Below are 4,802 nucleotides of genomic sequence, written 5' to 3' on the forward strand. Positions count from 1 at the left end.
CTCATAATAAAATGCAATAAAAGTCAACTTTTAATTGTGGCAGCAATTTGAAGTGTTATATCTCTGATATATCTGTTCTATTTTAATAATCTATTATTAAAATTAAAATTTTAATAATCTGTTCTATTAATCAGGCCATAGAACGCTTATGCCAGTGGTTTGTATAGAAAATTTTTTAAAATATAGCATTTAATTTTGGGGAGTAGAATGGTTGTGATAAAACCTATCCGTAAGGGAGGCATGATAGAAAATAATTTAGAAAGACAGGTCCTAGTGGCGACCTGTCCAGGGTGTACCCCGCCTCTCGCCCGGAACGTTAGCTGGAGATGGGCACCAGCAACCCTCCCGACCCCACTGAGGGACAAGGGTGAAAGAAAATGGATGGATGGATGGATGGAGGTCCTAGGGGCAGGAGGAGTATGCTCCAGCCATGGATGCTTGGACAGGCAGACAGTAAGAGAGGCGGTGACTTTCTTAAATAATACATTTATTGGTCACCTATRCTCATCATATGTTTCAGTCTTATTGTCAGTAGGGATGCTCCGATCCGTTTTTTTGCTGCCGATTCCAACACCGATCATCCATGAGGCCGATCATGGATGGCCTCATGGATGATCATCCTGCCGATCGCCTTGAATGGCTGTTAATTTTTTGATTTAGGTATAAATGATATGCTGTTTGGCAAAATGGAAAAACTATCTGGGAGTAAATTCACCTAATTTATACATAATAGAAATATTTTAATACATACCTGAAATCTTTTTTTWAAGTTACATACTGCAGCTTTAAGCAGATGTTGAGGTTGAGTGGTCTGTGAAATATGACCACTCATATTTCACAGAGTGGTGAAATATGAGTGGTGAAATACTGCTGTTGGAGAGCAGTCCAACCGCGAGAGCTGTTGGACTGCTCTCACTGTCCAACAGCGAGAGCAGATCCCAGCATCTTGCAYCAACAGTGTTTCACTTTCAAAATTGTGCAACCTGCTAATAAAACCTCTTACAGGCAAGGGTCTTGTGGTAATTTTTATTTAAGCTGATAATTGTGGTCACAGCTAAGCTTGAGCTCAAAGAGGAAGTTATTTAGCTTGTGTTTGTCTACTCCATCTTCATTTTGTAAGCAGAGCTTCAGAGGGGAAGAGCTGATCTGACTTGTCTGGAAGACAGAATGACTACATCCAACTGCACTCCACCCCATGAGAAATTATTTYGACATACAATCCTGMMKGCTCTCTTCATCTTGGTGTTTGTTGTTGGATTGGTCCTGAATGTATGGGAATGAAGTCTTTGMKGCACAACTGGAAGAAATTATCTGGCTGGAACATCCTTGTTCTTAATCTTGGACTAGCAGATATGTTGTATCTGCTGACTCATCCCTTTCTCATCGTGTACTACCTTAAAGAGAGTAAATGGATCTTTGGAGAACCTTTCTGCTTCGTAACAAGATTCTGTTTTAAACTGAATTTGTACAGCAGCATTGGATTCCTGACCTGTATAAGTGTGTACCGGYACCTGTCCATCGTTCATMCAATGAGAGTGTTGGGGAGATTAACTACGACTCGCTCTGTGGTCATGTCTGTCCTGGTGTGGATTCTAGTAAGTGCTCAAAGTTTACCAGACATGTTSTTCCATAAATATTTAGTGAGCAAGACAGAAAAATGTCTTGATACAACTAATCTGAAAAATGCTGATAATTACCTGATCTACAACCTCTGCTTGACATTCTTTGGATTCTGCACCCCCTTTTGCCATCATTGTTGGCTGCTATGGACACGTGACTCTTGTTATCTGCCGCTCAAATATGATCGTAAAGAACCAGAAACAGCAAATCTTCAAACTGTTGACTTTATTGATTCTTCTGTTTTCTCTTTGTTATACACCATGCCATGTTTTCAAGAACCTCAGCCTGTATTCCAGAGTTTTACARGAACAAAACAAATCGTGGTCTTGTGGGCCTGAACAGTGCTCTTAATCCACTGGCTTACTTGCATGTAAATGAAGACATGGGTGTTCAGTTCAGGCAGCTGCTGCAGAGATGTCACCAGATGTTCTGTCGATGGTCCAAACCAGAATCCAGCTCTGTGCCGGTACCACAGACTGAGCAAGAAACTAAGTGCTTTTTGAAAGCAAGTAGTTTTTGTTAAACCAACCATTTCATGAGTGAACTTGATGTTCAGCTCTGTATGCTTTGTATTATTTTTAGCAGTTTTTTGTTTTGTTGCCAGATGCTAGAAAATTCAATAGCAGATAATATAATGTGNGCACAACTGGAAGAAATTATCTGGCTGGAACATCCTTGTTCTTAATCTTGGACTAGCAGATATGTTGTATCTGCTGACTCATCCCTTTCTCATCGTGTACTACCTTAAAGAGAGTAAATGGATCTTTGGAGAACCTTTCTGCTTCGTAACAAGATTCTGTTTTAAACTGAATTTGTACAGCAGCATTGGATTCCTGACCTGTATAAGTGTGTACCGGYACCTGTCCATCGTTCATMCAATGAGAGTGTTGGGGAGATTAACTACGACTCGCTCTGTGGTCATGTCTGTCCTGGTGTGGATTCTAGTAAGTGCTCAAAGTTTACCAGACATGTTSTTCCATAAATATTTAGTGAGCAAGACAGAAAAATGTCTTGATACAACTAATCTGAAAAATGCTGATAATTACCTGATCTACAACCTCTGCTTGACATTCTTTGGATTCTGCACCCCCTTTTGCCATCATTGTTGGCTGCTATGGACACGTGACTCTTGTTATCTGCCGCTCAAATATGATCGTAAAGAACCAGAAACAGCAAATCTTCAAACTGTTGACTTTATTGATTCTTCTGTTTTCTCTTTGTTATACACCATGCCATGTTTTCAAGAACCTCAGCCTGTATTCCAGAGTTTTACARGAACAAAACAAATCGTGGTCTTGTGGGCCTGAACAGTGCTCTTAATCCACTGGCTTACTTGCATGTAAATGAAGACATGGGTGTTCAGTTCAGGCAGCTGCTGCAGAGATGTCACCAGATGTTCTGTCGATGGTCCAAACCAGAATCCAGCTCTGTGCCGGTACCACAGACTGAGCAAGAAACTAAGTGCTTTTTGAAAGCAAGTAGTTTTTGTTAAACCAACCATTTCATGAGTGAACTTGATGTTCAGCTCTGTATGCTTTGTATTATTTTTAGCAGTTTTTTGTTTTGTTGCCAGATGCTAGAAAATTCAATAGCAGATAATATAATGTGAGGTGAGCATGTTGAAATCCAGCTCAACATATAGTCTCTTTTTAGCCCATTTGCTTTAATTTGTTTGAGTTTTTTGTTCTCATTCTCACAGGATTAAAATTATACAGTTTTTGAAAAAGTGTTGGTCCTCTTGCATGTTTCTTTTTTCTGTTTTTCTGACACTCAAATATTTGTCATCAGTCACTTTCTAATATAAGACAAATATATCCTGAGTAATTACAAAATGCAATTTTCTTATTATGGTTTTATTTATTAATACTAAAAAAGTAATAAAACCTGATTTCTGCCTAAACCCAATAACTGGTCGGAAACTACTCCAATCTAATGTTTCAGCTGAATATCTGGCTGGAAACGAGTCTTTTACGTTGCTGTGTAGGAATTTTGCCGTTCCTATTTTCAGGTTTGTTTTGATTTGGCTGAACTGTTGGGGCTTAAGTCCGATTTTAGTGTAGAATTTAACAAGGCTTTGCCATTTTTGTTTAAGTCTGTGTACTTCAGTAATGTTTTACCTAAAACCGCCTCATTGTTCTCCTCCTTCATTCAAACGGTGACTAGGCAGTTGAATTTTCCCAATGGTTGTAGCGGGACAGCTTGGTACAATGTCAGGTGTAAAATTATCTCACTAACAGAGATGCTGCCCCGCCCGAAGGCGAGTCAGTTGTTGAAATAACGGGCCGAACGTGGCGACACGAAGCATTGATTGTAGTGTTACTCAGCTACTCTTCATCTTGGTTCTATTTTTTCTATGTCTAAATTTTAAATCTACCATAATTAAATCCTCATTTTATTATAATTTTTTTTAGCAGATTTGACTTGATAATATCACCGTGTCAAAGACCAAGAAAGCTGCAATGTCAGTTAAGCCTTGAAATCTAAGAACACTGTGAACTTGGTGGTGGTAGCATATTACTTTTTTGCTGCTGGTATATTGGAGGAAATCCTCCACAAATTAAAGTTTTAATTTTTTTTTTTATGTTGTAAAATTTTGGTTTTAAACAATCTTTAAGTTTTACTATGCATAATSAGCCCAACATGAAAAGGTTTTAAATTATTCCTTAATTTTTATATTCATGAAAAAAGTTGCATGTACATYTCTGGTCCTTGACCTATTTTATTCATATATAAAATAATAAGATAAAACTTAACAAAACTTAACTTTCATGATCAGAAAGTTTGAGCTTAAAGCTGTTTAACRCCAATGTTTAGAAAATGATAAATGTGTCATTTAAAAAAACGAACATCCTGCTCTTGAGTCTGGAACAAGAAAGAAACAGCTGCATTGTTAGAGGTTTGCATGCTCTCATCTTGGGTATGAATATTGCATTAATTTAGGCCTTTTATTGTTTATTTAAACTGTTCCTATTTTCAGGGTGGACTGATAAGTTCCAAAACTTATCAGAAGAGTTTGTAGAGTTTGTGAATTTTCTCTAATCTACCGATGATCTAATGTGCCACTGGCAGTAAATACGACCCTAAAATAACACTACATAGCAAAAACACAAAATATCACCAAGTATTTTAGTCTAGTTTCTTGTGGAAACATCTTAGTACTCTTGAAATTCACTTTAAGCAAG

General features: G+C 37.9%; 2 protein-coding genes and 1 pseudogene across 3 annotated transcripts in view; all 3 read left to right on the forward strand.

Moving 5' to 3' along the window:
- LOC103467867 (6-phosphofructo-2-kinase/fructose-2,6-bisphosphatase 1-like) overlaps window positions 1–4,802 on the forward strand; it is a 72,712-nt gene that overhangs the window by 20,975 nt on the left and 46,935 nt on the right. The gene's annotated exons all lie outside the window — the stretch shown is intronic.
- LOC103467865 (P2Y purinoceptor 1-like) overlaps window positions 1–4,802 on the forward strand; it is a 53,122-nt gene that overhangs the window by 12,732 nt on the left and 35,588 nt on the right. The gene's annotated exons all lie outside the window — the stretch shown is intronic.
- LOC108166448 (P2Y purinoceptor 1-like) lies at window positions 912–2,252 on the forward strand (annotated as a pseudogene).

This window comes from Poecilia reticulata, linkage group LG7, assembly GCF_000633615.1.
Source record: "Poecilia reticulata strain Guanapo linkage group LG7, Guppy_female_1.0+MT, whole genome shotgun sequence".
In the NCBI taxonomy this organism is placed as follows: Eukaryota; Metazoa; Chordata; class Actinopteri; order Cyprinodontiformes; family Poeciliidae; genus Poecilia; species Poecilia reticulata.